Source organism: Lepus europaeus, chromosome 4, assembly GCF_033115175.1.
Source record: "Lepus europaeus isolate LE1 chromosome 4, mLepTim1.pri, whole genome shotgun sequence".
Taxonomy (NCBI): domain Eukaryota; kingdom Metazoa; phylum Chordata; class Mammalia; order Lagomorpha; family Leporidae; genus Lepus; species Lepus europaeus.
The window spans coordinates 14895428-14913530 of record NC_084830.1 but is presented as its reverse complement, the minus strand read 5'-3'; the positions used below and the strand labels follow the sequence as shown (position 1 = coordinate 14913530).

The 18103-nt window shown below is 51.6% G+C and overlaps 1 long non-coding RNA gene across 23 annotated transcripts in view; it reads left to right on the top strand.

Annotated features, from left to right (window-relative positions):
• The window catches only part of LOC133757518 (uncharacterized), a 261209-nt gene that overhangs the window by 19334 nt on the left and 223772 nt on the right, over positions 1 to 18103 (top strand). For 20 of the 23 annotated variants that reach the window (XR_009865670.1, XR_009865679.1, XR_009865665.1 and 17 more), the window contains exon 2: positions 17015 to 17114. The exons of 1 other annotated variant lie outside the window; for it this stretch is intronic. This is a non-coding gene — a long non-coding RNA (uncharacterized LOC133757518). Of the gene's footprint in view, positions 1 to 4360; positions 4457 to 17014; positions 17115 to 18103 lie in introns of all 23 variants that reach the window. 2 more of the 23 variants (XR_009865667.1, XR_009865680.1) reach the window with 1 other exon arrangement.

The window sequence follows — 18103 nt, the reverse complement described above, 5'->3', positions numbered from 1 at the left end:
GGTAGTAATTTATGGCTATTCTGAATACTCATCCCTTTTCAGATATGCTGTTTATAAATATCTTCTTCCTCATTCTCTGGGTTGTCTTTTCACTGTTTTTGTGAAACAAAATACTTATTTTTATTTCTTTGAAACAGAGAGAGGGAGGCGCTACCAGCTGACTTACTCCGCAGGTGCCTGCAGTAGCACAGGCTGGGCCAGGCCAAAGCCGGCAGCTGAGAACTCAGCCTGGGTCTCCCATGTGGGTGGCAGGGACCCAAGCATTTGAGGCATCACCTGCTGCCTCCTGGGGTGTGCATTAGCAGGAAGCTGGATCTCAAGCAGCAGAGCGGGGACTGGATCCCAAGCCCCGCCATATGGGATGTGAACTGCTGAGTCAGAGGCCCGTCCCTTACTCTCTCAATTGTATCCTTTGATGCACAAATGCTTTTAATTTTGATGAAATCCAATTTACCTACTTTTTCTTTTGTGACTTGTTGCTGTGGTGGGAGGCACAAACAATTTAAATAAACTCAGCCAGGGCCATCCAGCTAGAAGTGGCTGAGCACGGGTCTTGACTGCTCGGCTCAACTGTGCCCTTGGCCTCTGGACGCTGGTGGCCAGCGTTTGCCCTGAGCTGGGGCTCAGCTCAGTGTCGACAGGTGCCGTTGTGTCCGTCTGTTCTGCAGCTCTGTCAGGTGTATGCTGTTGCCCCATTTTGCACCTGGCAGAGCCTCCGTGGAGATGGGGCTCAGTGCACTCACCTGGAGCTTCTGACCCATTGAATCATCTTCTGGAGGCCTCTGCGGGGGTCCTGCTGCCCACAGGATGAATGACCAGTGCTGTGGTTTGAATGTTCCTGCTCGGTGAGAGCTGGGTAGGACTCTAGCCTGATGTGGTACTTGGAGACAGAACCTTTGGGAGACAAGTTAATGTTAAATGAGGCTGCAAGGTGGGGCCTAATGCAGCAGGACTGTGGCTTTGTAAGGGAGGAGGAAAGGGGGGCATTGGGATGCTGCTTGCCCTATGATGCCTTGCACCACCTCCGGGCTCTGCAGAGTCCCCGCCAGTGAGGAGGACCCCAGCAGACAGGGCTGCCCAGCCTTCAGAGCCGTGAGCCAGATAAACCCTTCTCTCTTAGAAACTATTCAATCCATGCTATCCAGTTCTAGCAAAAGAAAGCAGTTGAAGATAGCTGGCAGCTGCGGTAGGTGTGAGGGAGTTGCCGACTGGATTTCGGGCAGCTTCAGCCGTTAGTGCACTGTTGGTGCCTGCAGATGGTGGATGAGCTTTGCAGGCCAGAACGCAAGCCCGATGCCCCACTCAGGTACAGCTTCCCGGTTCCCCCCGCGCCCGCCCCCTGCACTCTGCTCCACAAGGCATTACCTGACTTTGGCTGTTGATGTCTTCCTGAAACTGAAAGCAAGAACAGAGGTTTCCTTGCGTACCTGGTATCCTAGGAGCAACGCCGCTTCCTTTCCTTTCTTGGGAGCTTTATAACAATCCCATGCTGGATGCCGTTTGCTTTGCGACTCAGCATCTTGTCGATAAGCCCACATGGGTGCCAGTTGCTGCGGTTTCTTTCTTTCCACTGTGGGACCAGACCATGGTTTTTTATCTGTTTTCCAAGGATGTGTTGGCAGTTCTTCTTCCTTTTCTTTATTTTCTTTAAAGATTTATTTATTTATATTGAAAGGCAGTACGAGAGAGAGAATGAGAGAGCGAGTGAGCACTTCTGTCTCACGGTTTACTCCCCAAAACAGCCAGGGCTGTGCCAGGCCCAACCCAGGAGGCAGAAACTCCATCTGGGTCTCCCACATGGGTGCAGGGGCCCAAGTATTCGGGCCGTCTTCCACTGCCTTCCCAGGCCCATTAGCAGGAAGCTGGATCAGAAGCAGAGTAGCGGGGACTCGAACTGGTGCTCCAGTGTGTGTTGCTGGTGTCACAGGTAAGGTGCTGTGCCATGTGTCTGGCCCCCCTCTTCTTGTTTGCTTTGTGATTTGTGCTACTGCTGGTATTTCTCGTACATCGGTCATGTGCCAGAGTTTCAGGGCCAGATCAGGGGTCTTCCCAAAGTTTGTGGAAAATGGAATTAGAAGTTCATTTTGGTGCAAAAATGTTGAAATCCATTCCTAATTTCTTTTCATATTATGCATTTCCACGACCATTCTGACGACCCCTTATATGCATGGTTTTCAGAATTGTTTTGAACTGTAATAAACATCTTTGAACTCCATTTCCCACTGACTTTTTTGAAGATTTTATTTATTTTGAAGAGTGTGTTACAGAGAGAAAGAGAGAGAGAGAGAGAGAGAGAGAAATCTTCTGTCTGTTGGTTCACTCCCCAAATGACCACGACAGCCATGTCTGGGCCAGGCTGAAGTCAGGAGCCTGGAGTTCCATCTGGGTCTCCTACGTGGGTGACAGGGGCCCAGATACTTGCGTCATCATCTGCCATTAGTGGAGCAGCCCGAACTTGAACCATTGCCCGTATGGGATGCCGGCGGTGCTGGCAGGGGCTTCACCTGCTGCACCACACGCCCGCCCCTCTCCGGACTTTTTGAAGCCTCCTCATGGCCAGGGCCCAGTGCTGCTTTTCTGTTTCTCTGGGATCTCAAAACAGGACGCGCCAGGGCCCGGCCATAACAACTCTGGAGAAATGCTGCCTGCCTTTGGTGCTCACCCCCATTTGTGTTTCAGGGTCACTCATTCCCACCCCCAAACTGATGCTGAGCAGCAGGGACTCCTGGAAGGCCACAGAGTGGCAGCGGTGGGGTTGGAATTGGGAAGTAGCCTTGTTCAGTTTGCTTTGTCCTCAAGGAGGGCCCGAGGTCGCTGGTAGATTGACTGGCAGGCCCGCAGGACCAGGCCAGTGACCTTGCCCTGCCCAGATGGGATTGTCCTGCTTCGCCCCTGTCCTTCCCGGCTCAGGCGTGGAATGTGGGAATGATGTGTTTGCTTGGATACCCTGCCTCTTCCCAGCTGCTGGGATAAGCCTTTTAGAAACAGATAAACTGATTGCAGCTGAATAGAAAGGGGCTCCCAAGAGGCCCCACCCCTCCCCAGATGCCTCCCTGGAGATCAGATCATTGCTCAGCTCCTGCGGCCTCTCTGACATTCCACCAATTATGGGAGGAGGGAGCAGAGGGACCCGGTTCATCGGCAGGATTCATTCACTTAGTTGTGACATCAGGCCCTCAACCGGGGCTTTTTGCAGTCCCAGCTCTGCCTGGCATTGTGAATCATTCTAATGAGTGATGAGAGACCACCAAAGCCACAGATGACCCTCACACACATTAGAAGGCAGTGAAGTGCAGTGGTTGGCACATAGTCTCCTGGCTCCTACAGCGTGGACTTGCGGCCTCTCTCTGCCACTCCAAAAATCAGGTCTCCAGATGCAAGTTATTTACCTCTGGCGCAGGGGTGGGGAGCATCATTTGGTCTGAGCAGCCGCAGGTAGGAAATTCAGTACATCTGTAGAAAGCTACTCTTGAAGCTGGTATGTCGCATGGCCCATGACTAACGTTATAAATCCCCAAATGGCCCTTGGTAGAGAAGTGGTTTCCCACCTCGGCTCAGGACTCTCGGGCTCCTCCTCTGTAACACTGGAGAAGAAATGGCAGCTCCTGGGCACTTACTTTGTGGTGGGCACTGGATGACAGTCTGGGCATTAAGAGCGCCCCCCGGAGCCGGCATGTGGTAGGTGCTTGGTAAGTGCCGGTTATGATCGTCTGGCCTGCCTGAGTCCAGAGCCGGGCCACCAGGGCTGTGCCTGAGCCTGAACAGAGTGAGCAAGGGTGTTTCGTGCTTTGCAGATTGCAAAGATTGACGCGTGGCGCCTGGGAAATAGGCTTGGGCTATCTCTGCAGAATGACTGAATACTTCACTTCCCTTGGCCTTCATGTTTCTTGTCTATAAACTCATGCTGGCTTGTGTTAAGTGGCTCTGCCTGTCACCAGGCTCTGGCCAGAGCTCCCCTTATCTGTATGTAATCTGCATGTTTTATTTCATGTCTGAGATTCATTTATTTGTTTGAAAGGCAGAGTAGCAGAGAGAAAGAGAGAGAGGGAGAGAGCTTCCATCTGCTGGTTTGCTGTCCGAATGGCTGCAACCGCCAGGGCTGGGCCAGGCCAAAGCCAGGACCCTGGGTCTCCCACCCAGGTGGCAGAAGTGCAGATACTTGGGCCACCTTCCATTGCCTTTCCAAGGCACGTTAGCGGGGAGTTTGATCGGAAGCGGAGCAGCCAAGACTTGAACCCGGTACCCATGCAGGCATTGCAAGCAGAGGCCCAACTGGTGTGCCAAAACGCTGGCCCCTTAAACTTGGTATTTACTTTTCATAGCAGTCTAGATGGCTGATACTGATTTCCCCATTTTACAGATGGGAAAACTGAGGTAGAGAGCTGTGTAACTTCCCAAGATAAGCAGCTGCTCGACAGCAGGCCCAGAAGCAGGATTTGGAGCCAGCAGCCTAATGGTAAGTAACTGGTAACCTCTGGTGCCTGGAGGTGATGCCTGCCTCAAGGTGCCAGGTGCACTGATGGAGGCTTGCAGTGCAGACAGCCTGGGGCGCTGGGAAAAGTTAGTGGTCTCTGCTGCCAGGTGCACTGATGGAGGCTTGCAGTGCAGACAGCCTGGGGCGCTGGGAAAAGTTAGTGGTCTCTGCTGCCTCCCAGCCCTCAGGAGCTCAGTGCAGGCAAGGAAGCTTCCCCAGGTGAGCCGACACCAGGGAGGGGGATTAGAAGGCAGGTGTCCCTTTGTCCTCACTCCACAGATCCTATCGGGTCCCATCTGGTGGCTTCAGGGATCATCCACATTCTTTCTTCCTTCTGGAATGTCCCTGGACAGAGTATGGTTCTATGGGTGGGGCCGAGCAGATATTTGTGATGTGGCTGCCCCCAGTCTCCACCCCCCCACCCCCATGCAGCTTACTGGGGAGCAAAGCTGAGCTCAGATAATAAGCCCAGGTTCATGGCCAGTCGTCCGGCCCTCTCTCGGGCCTGGCTGTGCTGGGGGAGGGATGCCTTTGTGCGGCTGGGGCTTTAATCAACAAGAGTGGATCAGCAGCAGGCTCACTCCATGTGTGCTAATAGGTCACAGGCCAAGGGCAGATACCCACGCCCTCCCAGCCAAGATGCTGATCGCTGCAAAGCGGCACTCCACCCCCAAGTAGACAGTGTGGTTTGCATTGTTGGAGTCATCATTTGTGCTTTTTAAGGATGGGACTGGTGCCCAGCTGTGGAGTGGTTGAAACTTTCAGATGTTCCTCTGCAGAGGAAGCAGAGAGGACTGGGATGGGCCCTCTCTAAAAGCTGATGCTGCAGGGGTTGTCAGATTCAATGACTTGCCTAGAACCCCCCGGGGAGGTGTAATCCACCCTCTGGGTAGGAGGCGCCAGTTTGCCTGGGTGAACAGTTAGCAGCCAGTAAATGAATTAGGCTTGCAGGTCTGAATTCTGGATCCCACTGGCTCTGTGACTTCAGGCTGAGCAGTTGGCCTCTCTGGGCCTCCGTGTCTGGTACTTTCAGCTGGGAGCACTTGTGAGAACCGGAGGAAGCGCTGTTCCTGGCACAGCCTGAAAGGCCTGTGCAGCTGTTGGCTCTGACAGTCGGCAGAAGGTTGTTGGACTTAGTCTGAGGGTACAAGGAGGATGTGGAGATCAAGTCCACCCTGATTTTCATTTTTATTTAAAAGTATTTAAAGTTTATTTTCTTTATTTGAAAGACAGAGAGATATAGAGTGCCCTTCTGGTTCACTCTGCCCAGTGCTTGCTGTAGGCAGTGTCAGGCCAGGCTGAAGCCAGGAACCAGGAACTTGGTCCAGGTCTCCTGTGTGGGTGGCAGGAACAAATTCTTAAGCCATCATCTGCCACCTTGCAAGGTGTGCCTTGGCAGGACGCTCGGATCAAGAGTGCAGCGGGGACTTGAACCCAGGCACTCAGGTCTGGGATGCAGGCATCCCAGGTGCGTCTTCACCGCCTGCTCCCAGCCTCATTTTAACGTAGGGTACCGAGGTCCGGAGAGCTTGGGGCCAGTCTAACCTACAGCTAGGCCCGTGAGCTCTAGTACAGAAGTCTGTAGCTGCATGTACTGAGTACTCGAAAAATCCAAATTGAAACGTGATGTATGTATAAAACATACACCAGATTTGAAGACCTGGTGAAATAAATATAAAATATTTTAAATAATATTTTGATATTGATAACATTGAAATGAAAAGACTTGGATACACTAGGTTAAATAAAATATTAAAATTCATTCCCCTATTTCTATTTAATGTGGCTAGTCTGATACTTAAAATTATGTATATGCTTGTATGATATTTCTGTTGTGCAGTGCCAAGCTAAACTCTGTTATGAGTGGCAGGCTTCAGAGTTGTGCAGTATACAACCTGTACAACCACACTTGGCACACATACTGAATCTAGGTCACTCCAGGGGTGTGAGTCCTGCTTGTACCAGTAATGGCTACATTGTTTATCCTCTCTGGACTTCGGTTGTGAGCATTGTAGTAGTACCTGCACCACACAGTTGTAAAGAATAAATGAAATAATGCAGATGAAGCACTTACAGTGGGATGGATCTATTGGAAGAGCTCGCTGGGCTTGGTGAGCACTGTGTTGTTGTAGTTGTTATTGCAATGGTTGTTGTTTAGAACCGAGTCCTAAAGATGGGAAGACCCAGACTGCTGGGAACCAGAAAGTGAAAGAGGCAAAAAAAAAAAAAAAATCATCAATGTGGTGATCACTTGAGGGCTTCGGTCCATCTGAGCAAATCAGGAAGCAGAACCACTGATGCTGGAATTGAGCTGAATCTCAGGGCCAGAAATGTGAGCTGCTTGGGCAGACGAGATGGAAAGGCCTTATAGGCAGGTGGCACGGCACCTTCTGGGCTCAGATGGGTGGGAGCCTGGATCTGTGTGGGAGCTGCAGGGGCTGTTTGCCTGAGCGCGTTGCAACGTGTTGAATGGGAAAAGAACCCCTGATGTAAGAGCCAGTCCTGGGTGTGGATGTTGCCCTGTGGTCCCTGGCAAGCCGAGGAAGGATGCTGAGCCGGGGAACCATGTGACTGGACATGGTGATTGGGTCGTGCAAACAGCTTGAAGAGGTTGCGTTGGACACAGAGCAAGGATCCTTTGGCACGAGGACCACGAGAAAGAAGCATGCCGGCTCCAAAACTCGTGCTGAGTGTGTGTGTGTGTGTGTGTTTCTACTAAAGTGAAAGGCTGTTATATTCATCTAAAGTGGCACGCATGGTGTGGCCCCACGTCTGCAGTCCCTTCCCAGTCTGCCTGCATGGGCAGCGCCTCACAATGCCGGGCACACGCCCCAAGGTTGCCTTTGCATGGTGGGGCTGCGGCTCTGGTGCTGGGTTGCTGAGGGTGCTCTGACGGTGGCTCCCGGCCTTTCCTTGTGACGGCCACCTTTGTGGCCGTGTCCAAGAGAGGGCTGCCGAGGTGGCGAGCCCTTGCTCTGCCTGCCCTGAAACTCTAGGAATAACACAGGTGTGTTTTAAGATCAAGCGAGGAAGCTTCCTTGGAAAAGCCAGGATCCCTCGCCCGTGTCCTGCCTGCAGCGGTCCTGCTCCCCACGCTGAACCACGGGTGAGGCAGGGCCTCTGAAGAAGAGGCCCCCGCTGCTCTTCTCCACTGCCACAGCCCCCCCCCCCCCCCTGCTGCTCTTGTCCCTTCTGCCACCCATCCTCCGGCATCTGTACGCTCACACCAGCAGGGTCTGTTGCCTTGGTATTCTCTCCTCCAGTGCGTCACTTCGACATCTGTGCTTTATCTGCAAGCTTAGTGCTGGAAGTGCACAAGTTGGTAAATAGTGTGTGCAACACGGCTCACAAATGGCGTTCAGTGCAGGTCCACGTGGGAGCCTCTCATCACACACCTTTCTGTCCAGCTCTCTGGGCCCTGGGCTTTCTCTCTGGGTTTATCCTAAGAGTTCTTTCTTTCTTCTCCCTAGAAGAAATCCTTTATTGTGTATATAGGTATCTCCCCATAGTTCTGTTGCTCCAGTTGCATCCTGGTTGATTCAGGCTTCCCAGTGCCTGTTAGCAGACTTGGCACATAGCAGGTGCTCAACAAATGTTTGTTGAGTGAATGAATGATTAAATGAAAAAAGGAACGAATGAGATACCATCCCTGCCCTCAAGGCACTCCCAGACCAGGTAGGGCAGAGAGAACTGAGTTGGGCAGACAATATGGCGTTGGTGGGATTTTGGCAACTACAGTGGGCAACTGTGCAGGGGCTCACCCTTTGGCCTCCCAGCCCGTGATGTCTCCCTGGAATGGGTTTGTGCCAGGGGAGGGGACAGGCACTGCATTAGGCTGTTATGGTAGGCGGTGTCCTGGGGGGTGAACCTCGTTTTCTGACGTCCTGCAGGGAGCTGAGGTCGTCTCTGGGGGCTTTAGGCTTGTCCCTGAAAATGGGGCTTGGACGGTTACGTGAAGCCAGGAGGTGCTGCGGATGGGGGGCTAACTTTTGGTCACACTCCTGCATCTGCTTCTGGTGCCCTCACCCAGGACGCGTGCACGTGGCTGTTGTCGGTGTGGTGGCTGTGTTGTTGGGGAGCTCTGAGAGCTCCAGGAGGAGCAGCAGCAGTCGCTGGCATCACCGGGGCACTGTAGGTGAGGGAGCCAGAGAAGGGTCACTTCCCTGTAGCCTGCTGGGTCATTCATACAAGTAGAGTTACAGACAGTGAGAGGCAGAGACAGAGAGAAAGGTCTTCCTTCCATTGGTTCACTCCCCAGATGGCTGCAATGACTGGAGCTGAGCTGATCCGAAGCCAGGAGCCAGGAGCCCAGAGCCCCTTCTGGCTCCACGTGGGTGCAGGGGCCCGAGCACTTGGGCCATCTTCTACTGCTTTCCCAGGCCATAGCAGGGAGCTGGATTGGAAGAGGAGCAGCCAGTAATGGAACTGGTGCCCATATGGGATGTCAGCACAGAGGGGGAAGATTAACCTACTGTGCCACAGAGCCCGTCCTCCTTTTTTTTTTTTTTTTTTTTTTAAGATTTATTTATTTTACTTGAAAGTCAAAGTTACTGAGAGACAGAAGCAGAGAGAGATATCTTCCATCTGCTGGTTCACTCCTCAAATGGCTGCAATGGCTGGAGCTGGGTCTATCCGAAGCCAGGAGCCAGGAGCTTCTTCCAGGAGTCCCACATGGGTCAGGGGCCCAGAGGCCTGGGCCATCTTCTGCTTTCCCAGGCCATATGGCAGACAGCTGCATCATAAGTGGAGCAGCTGGGACTTGAACTGGCACCCACATAGGATGCCAGCACTGCAGGAGGCGGCTTTACCTGCTACACCACAGTGCTGGCCCCTCCATAGAATTCTGACAATCTGCTCTGGGTGAGGATGAGCCCTCAGTCACTTGGGTATTGATGGCCAGTGTTGGGGGACCTATTAGGTTCAGTTGCTACAGTTCTGCCAGCTAAACATAGGCCAACAGCAGAGTCTGGATTAGCTGCAGCTCATCTCACGGCTGGATCCTCAGGGCCGGGGGAGGGGACAGCCTCAGCTTCTTTCCACCCCAGCCAGCCCGACCCTGGAAGGGCCTCTAGGAGTGGCAGCCCATCTGGAGAACCAAGTGGTTGCTTCTTGAGCCCTTAGCTCCATCCACGAGCCCCACTCTGTTTCTCAGGTCGCCTCCCGGGAACGCCAGCGGCTGCTCGCCAGTGCTGTCAGTGCCTGTGACTTGCCCCTCTGCACAGGAGCTCCTTTCCCCTGGGCCCTCCCCGCAGTCTCTGAGTTCACTCTGTGCTTTGGCAGGGGCAGAAGTCTGAAAAGCAGACTGCTCAGTCAGAAAAGCAAGGTGAGCAGGTCAGTTCTGTGGTTGCTTTTTTTTTAGAGTTATTTATTTATCTGAAAGAGTTACAGGGTGGGTGGTGGGGGAAAGAGAGAGAGAGAGAGAGAGAGAGAGAGAGAGAGAGATCTTCCATTTGCAGGTTCACTTCCCAGATGGCCACAGCAGCCAGGGATGAGCCAGGCTGAAGCCAGGAGCTTCATCTGAGTCTCCCACATGGGTGGCAGGGCCCAAGCACCTGGGCCACCTTCCACTGCTTTTCTCAGGCCATTAGCAGGGAGCTGGGTTGGAAGTGGAGCAGCCAGGAGACAAACTGGTGCCCACATGGGATGCTGGCATCGTAGGCAGTGGCTTTACAAGCTATGCCACAATGCTGGCCTGGTTGTTAATGATTCTGTCCAGGAGTGTGGCTCAAAATTTCTTTCAAATAATGCTTATATTTATGATGATATTTTTCTTGGTAGAAAATATGGAAAATGTTAAGAATAAAAGGAAGAAAATAATGAACGTGAACACATTTTACTGCATTTTCCTTTGCATATTTTAAATTTAAGATCGCATAATGTCGACAATTTTATTGGGTTTTTCTCTTAATGTAACATAAACATTTAAAGAGCAAGTTGGCGATGCAGCATCATGTTCCAACATCCAGTTGCAATAGCAGAGTACTCATGTTGGGTATTGCTTTTTCTGTAGCTGATGCTGAGATCAGTGTGTGTGTGTGTGTGTGGCATGTGGGTGCGTAAACCTAGTTCTGTCTCTTGGATTTCTTTTGGGATAGATTTCCGGGATTGGGATAGATTTCTGGGATTGGGACGGCCCAATCAATACATCTATACATTTTTTGGGGCTCTCAGTGCACACTGATCAGCTATTTTGCCATTTGCCTTTGCCGAGTTACAGGCACAAGATTATGTCCCAACCATCCTGTAGTTGCTGCCTTGTGAATTTGGGCCAGGGAGAGTTGGGTCTTGCTGAAGTGACAGGGATGACTTTTCAGGGTTTGTCGCTGTTCCTCACTGTGATCTGGGGTTGGACTTAAATGCTGTACTTTGCTGTTTGGGAAAATAAGAGCAGCTCCAGTGGTCTCCCATGTGAATTTATGCACTGAGATCTGTGGCTGAGTAGAAGAGATCTTGGCCTGATCCTGCTGGCCAATCGCTGGTTCTCATCCAGGGCCCTTCCCAAGGCCACTGAGCTGCCCTAGGCCTCGTTTCTCGTGGGTAAAGGAGTAGAGAGTGGCGCCTGTTTTAGGATGGTTGGAGGCTGAACGTGATCCTGTAAACCCGACTGCTGAGTGGGGCACTGCCATACCCTATTTGTATGTTGCTTTAGTGGAAACCAAAAGTATGGGTCTTGTGTGCAAAACCAAAAGGCCCAGGTTCTGCCCCTGCCGTGTGTGCAGAGGTCGCAGCCTGGCAGCTCCTCCCGGCTATGTGTGTATGTGTTCCCCACAAATGATGAACACGAGAAAAGTGTGCCCACCCACCCTCCTTGTAGTCTTGGTTTTGTTTTCTCTAAAAGGAGAATATGAATGACAGCCCCCAACTCCCACGGTCATGGTGAAGGTTGACCAAGGTGGTGACTGTGTAGAGTGCCGGATCCTGGCTCTCAGAGGGGGGCTCCCCAGACCTGATGCCTCCCCAACACTGGGTCCAAGGAGCATGCAGTCCAGCTTCTCCAGCTGGTAGCTTATGGCTTTTGGCTGGGTCGCTTCATCATTTGGAATCTTCACAGTCAGAAGGGACCCATTCAAGCTTGTCATTCAGGGGATGACAAAGAAGGCTCCAGATGGTGGGTGGCTGTTTTGGCATTTCCTAACTGTTCCCGTTTGTGAGTGAAGGCGGATCGCGCACACACATAGTCACGTATCTGCACAGACTGGCTCTGGAAGGATGCAGGGAGATAGTGCTGATGGTGGCCGCTGCTGGGGAGGGAGGGGCTTTTTCTAGGGAGAGGAGGAAGCTTTGTTGTGACTGCGTGGCTCCTTGTATCTTGCTGGAAAATTTTGCCATGTGTATATTTCAGTTCTTCAATGCGTGAGAAAAAAGTTCTTAAAAACCTGCTAGGTAGTAAAAGACCCTGCTTCCTGATGCATTAGTAGAGGGCTTGAGTGTTCAACGATCTGTCATTTTTACAACTCTCCCTCCGAACCCAGGCCCCCCGATTCGGAAGCCAGAAGCCTTGCTTATCCTCACACGCCTCCCAGCCCTTTGTGGGCCTCCTCGGTTGCCTCCAGAATCTGCCAGCCTGAGTCCCACCTGCCCCCTGGTCCTCGCCTGGACAGGGGAGCTGCAGGCCTGACTGAGCAGCCCAGAGGCAGGAGGCCTTGGCCTCCTCCTAACCCACTCCCCAGCCCAGGCACTTCCAGCACAGAAGGAAGTGTGCTGCCTGGTCCCTGTGCTCCTCTAATCCAAGGCCTGTCCAGGAATCTCAGGGCTCCCTGCTTGCACAGCTGCTCCCCCAGGGCCCCGCGTGTGGAGCTGGCAGCACCCTGGGAATGTTTCTTTGCCCCTTTCTTCCTGCTGTCGGGGAGGGATCCCTGCTCTACCAGTGCCCATGAACCTCGGGGTCTCCTGAGTTGAGTCCTGCAGGTGCAGGTGCAGAGAGGCCATAGCGGGAGCAGGGATGTGGGCAGAAGCCTGAGCCTCAGGCTGAAAACCTTTGCTCTTCATCCTGGCCCTGGGCGCCTGTCCTTCATCTTCCCCAGCCCCATTATCAAAGCTGGCAAGCCAGGCTGCTCAGATGTGCTCCTGGGCACATCTCTTGGGGTCGAGCCAGCTTTCTCTTCTTGTCTTCTCAAAGGAGACTTTGGGCCAAGGGCTTACTACCATTTATCTGGTTCCTCCTTGTACAGGAGCGAGAAACTGAGGCCCAGGGTGGCTGTGACACAGCTAACAGGCCCTGTAAGGTTCTGAGTGAGTGAGGCGTTATAAGCTCCTGACAACCACAGCCTTAAACTCTTATTAAAAAGCAGCAGCCGCCTGAACTTTTGTTTTCCAACTGGGGTGGTGACACTTGCTGGCTGCTCCTCCTCCTGGCTGCACTAGCCCTGTGGTGTTGGTATTTCTCCTTGGCCTCCAGTGTATTTTGAAATTTAAATGAGAAAGCAAACAAACTCTGTTTTCATTGAAACTTCAGAAAACTTGGTGATTTGGGGGGGCTCGATCAGCCAAGTTCCCTTTAAATGTGGGTGGGGAAAGGGACGTGCAAGATAGTCCATGTACAGAGCGCCAGGGAGTTATTTTACCTTGATCCAGTGCAGTAGATCAGCGAAAGGAGGGCCTGGCTGTCTGGAGCCCAGCTTTTTTTATGTCTGTGCTTGTGGCCAATTAGTCTTTGCTCGAAACGGGCAGCCGAGAAGACGGGCTGTTTTTTCCTGTTTAAAAATAATTACACACCAGATGCCGTTCCAAGTTCTGCGCCTCTACTGGATCAGGAGTTTTGGGTCTTTTGCCCAGAACGCCTGTTCGCAAGGTGGGCTTGTTAGCACTGGAGCCATGTCTAATAATGATGGCTCAAGGCAGAGACTACAAAGGACCCTGTGATGAGCAAAAGTAATGATTGCATGTTGCATATAGTAAAACCTCTGACCTATATTTAAAATGTGCATGTGTGTGTGTGTGTGTGTATATATATATATATATCAATGTGTGTATAAATGAGGTGGGTGGTCCCAACAACTGAATGTTACAGGTGCATGTGAAGCCCCTTTGCCTGCTGGGTCCAGTTGCTGTCTCCCTGGAACCAGAGCTTGCCAGACCTGCTGACAGAAGAGCAGCCAGAGGTCTCTGAAGCAAGCAAGCCTGTCAGGTGTGCCTTCTCAGGACACCTTGTTTAAAAAATTTCCATTCTTTAAAAAGAGGGTGGCTGATCGGCCGAGTGTAAATAACTGGCTTCCCGGAACTGCATGCGGTTGGCTCTCAGCTCCGCCACGTATCGGCCGTGTGGAGTTTGAGCAGGGGATGGCACGTAGTTTCCTATCTGTAAGGAGGCGGGAACACCGCTCTGCAGGCCTGGAACGTGGGCTGGAGAACACAGGTAAGATGCTGTATGATTCTCCAGGGAATCACCTGGAACGACACCAGACCATTATTCCTTCACAGCTCTGGAGACCGGAGTCCCAACATCGAGGCGTCTGGTGGGCCACACTCCCTCTGCAGACCGGCAGGAAGAATTCTTTGTGACTTCTCTTGCTGCTAGTGGTTGCTGTGGTCCTTGGCGATCCTTGGCTGGTTGTTGACTCAATCCGCTTTCTCGCTCTGTCCTCATGTGACTTTTCTCCCTCTGTGTGTTTCTGTGTCCTCGCCTCTCCTTAGTAACACCAGGCATTGGATTTAGGGTCCACCCTGATCTAGTGTAACGCTGTCTTAACTCATTGTACCTGCAAGAACATTCTTTCCCACTGAGGTCACAGTGGGGTTCTGGTGAGATCTGAACTTTGGGGAGACATGATTTGCCCCAGTACAGACGTCTGCCTATTGCAGATAACATCCTAGCAGATGACAGTACTTGTATTTTTATGATTATCTTTTGTCAGAGCTATGGATGGTATTCCAGTCAGCTTTTTGTTACTGTAACCAGAATAGCTCAGTGAAGATTCCTTCTGTTCCCTTAAAATTCAAATAACCAATACATATTTGTAAAGTTTTATTCATTATTTGAAAGGCAGAGTGACAGAGAGGAAGAGAGAGAAAGCGAGAGCTTCCATACACTGATCCATTCCCCGAATGCCTGCAACAGCCGGGGCTGGACCAGGCTGAAGCCAGGAGCCTGGAACTCCACCCGGCTCTCCCACATGGGTGCCAGGGGCCCAGGTACTTGTGCCATTGTCTGCTGCTTCCCAGGTGTGCTAGCAGGAAGCTGCAACAGAAGCAGAGGCAGGACTCAATCCCAGGCACTCTGATACGGGATGTGGTGGCTTAACCTGTGCCACAACAGTGCCTCCTCTTGGAGAGGTTTTTAGGAAGGAGTTAAGTTATTTCAGCTTACAGTTTTGTGGCTTCCAGGACAAGATTGGGCAGTCCCACTGATTCAGCCATTGGTGAGAGTAGAGGATTATTGTGGCTGCCCGTGGGCAAAGGGAAGGTCACATGATAAGCCAGGAAGCAGAAAGACATAGGGAACCCGCTCCTCTTCTAACCTCTGGTTTCTCTGGACAAAGCCATCATGATTTGCTTATGGGACCCGACCCTAGCAACCTAATCCAATCCGCTCATTTCCCAAAGGCTCCATAATTGGATCAAGCCATTAGTTCGTTATATTAATCTTTAATATAAGACTTTGAAGTTTATTTATTTATTTTTATTTATTTTTACTTTTATTTTTTGACAGGCAGAGTGGACAGTGAGAGAGACAGAGAGAAAGGTCTTCCTTTGCCATTGGTTCACCCTCCAATGGCTGCTGTGGCCGGCGTGCTGTGGCCAGCGCACTGCGCTGATCCAAAGCCAGGAGCCAGGTGCTTCTCCTGGTCTCCCATGCGGTGCAGGGCCCAAGCACTTGGGCCATCCTCCACTGCACTCCTGGGCCACAGCAGAGAGCTGGACTGGAAGAGGAGCAACTGGGACAGAATGCGGCGCCCCAACTGGGACTAGAACCTGGTGTGCCGCTGCCGCATTCGGAGGATTAGCCTATTGAGCCTGGCGCCGGCCCCAGATCCACTTTTAAGGCTGCGGTTGGGACTGCCAAGACTTTGAAGTTTAAACATCTGCATGATTTGGGGGAAGAAAATCCTATTTAAACCATAACATGAGATGGGAGTAAGCCCGGTTATGTGAGGAACAGTGGGAGGGCAAGATGGCAGAAGTGAAAGGTAGGATCGGAGTGGTGGTTGGAGAAGGTGTAGGGGTGAGAAACAGCAGCTCTCTCTGTAGAAATGGGGGGAGGGGACCAGGTTGCTTTATTATTATATATATATATATTTTTGACAGGCAGAGTGGACAGTGAGAGAGACAAAGGTCTTCCTTTTCCATTGGTTCACCCCCCATGGCCGCTGTGGCCGGCACGCTGTGGCCGGCGCACCTGGGTGTTCCAAAGCCAGGAGCCAGGTGCTTCTCCTGGTCTCCCATGCTGGTGCAGGGCCAAGCACTTGGGCCATCCTCCACTGCATTCCTGGGCCACAGCAGAGAGCTGGACTGGAAGAGGAGCAACCGGGACAGAATCTGGCGCCCCGACCGGGACTAGACCTCCGGGTGCCAGCGCCCCAGGCAGAGGATTAGTCTATTGAGCTGCGGCGCCGGCCCAGATTGCTTTATTACAGCTGAGAGTGACTGTGTCCTGATCTGGGTGATAGCCAAGCAAGTGGAAAGAAGTAGCGCCAATAGGACTTCCTCATGGATTAGATATGGAGTAGGAGGAGAGAGAAATCAAGGATGACTCCCAAGCTTTTGACTTCAGGATTGGATGGGTGCTGGCATCTTGCATGTTGATGGGCAAAGTAAATCCGGGACTCGAGCAGTTTATTAGAAGAGAACCAGGTGGCTGTGAAATGTTGGAGCCCAGTGGAGAAGGACTTCTAAAGAAAGGAGAGTTGTGATTTGCCGTGTTGCCAAGAGACAGGATGAGGACTCACGCAGAAGTGACTTGGGTCTGGGAGCAGGAGGGTGCTGATGAGTGGCAAGGGTGTGTCCCCGGGAGCAGTGAGGACGAAGTGAGCCGGAGATGTGGGTGACTCCTCCTGACTTTTGCTCTCTCCTCAGGGCCTTTTGCGCTTTGCAAGTTAGGATTCTTCAAGTCAGAATCCTCTATAGGTTCAATCAGGGATAATGTCAGCGTTGGTACTGGCTTTAACCATTAGCTCAGTGCATTCTAAAGACACCGTGTGTTTGCAGAATAGGCTGGGTAGGTATTGTTCCCATTTTACAGCTGCAACTTAAGAAGGTCAAGTGTTGTTCTCAGCCTGTTCCTCAAAATTGAGAGTACCCCCATCTGGGCACAGATTCCGGTGTTTTTTGGTTCTTTATTTCTTTGATTTGCCTACCTAAATTGTGAGCCCCCAGAGGAGGTGCACATCCTTGTATTCCCAGGGCAGAGACAGCAAATGCATGCCACACTTGTCACTTTCTCCCTGGTACCTTCACAGCAGGCATCACTAATTGATCATGACCTTGTTTTCCTTTGAGCCTGGATTCCATCTCAGAATTCTCTAAACAGCATTCCAGATAGCCTGTCAACCAGTTGACATACAAACTATTACTAATGGTCCTTCTTGTTGTGCTGTTTAACAGGGTGCATGGTCCATAAAGTGGTTATTTGAGCGAATGAGCATTCTCAAGACAGTTGTCAAGACAATCAAGAAGAGGTTAGACCCACATACATTTGGATGAAGTAAGTAGAATTCTATAAATTGGGCAGGCTATTTAACATTGTTTGATATTTGTGGAGTTCCTTAATGAACAGTAGTGACTGTTAATAATATTCCAGAACCAAAAACCAAACCCTGTGGAGCAGAAACTGCTCTTTCCCCCTGTTCAGTACCAGGGAGTACATAGGATGGGGTGATGGGCAGTGCCATTATGATTGCCTGTTTATTTCCTTGTCTGTTTTGGGCTCTGGGCTCTGCCTTTCTGGGTCACTTTGGATGATAGATTCACTTCAGTTGAGAAGAATGAGGAGAAAAGGGACTGCTTTAGGGTCTGTGAGTAGAAGTCTGTCCCAAGGCCTGTGAGGTTGTTATTTTTTTATGACCTCTGCACATCAGATTCTGGCTGTGCTACCTGCTGGTTGCACATAATCCCGGGGGTCATCCTACCAGGAAGGGTTGCCGAGGGCTTCAGGTGGATTGCATGGGTCACTTGGGGAGAAGCAGACATTCCGTAGTCCTTTCTGCCACTGGACAGTCCTGCCTCCAGGACTCTGAGGATTGCCTGCATTCCTGGCCCGGCATTGGAAAGTGGCCACAGGCACCTTAAAGCTGCTCCTCCTGCTTTCCAATCCAGCTCCCCTGTTGGGCTATGCCTAGTGCCTTCTTCTGGCTTCCCACTTTCTCTAGACTTACCTGGGCTGGCCTTAGGCGGGGTAAGTGGATGTCAACCCCCATGGACAAATTCTTCATTCTACAAATAAATCTCAGTATCTTGGAGTTTGGCTCCGCCTGGCCCTTGAGCAGTGTGAGGCCAGTCCCTGGGGCGTACACCTGTGCGTTCATTAATTCTATCAGGTGTCTTGTTGAGGGACTCTCAGAGTCACCCAGAGGGCTGGTAAAGACCCAGAGCTTTCAGTGAGGCCTAAGAATTGGATCTTGGAGAAACACATGGTGATGCTGAAGTTTAAGGACTTTGTACCTCATTTTAAGCATGGCCTAGTCCTTGTTCCCT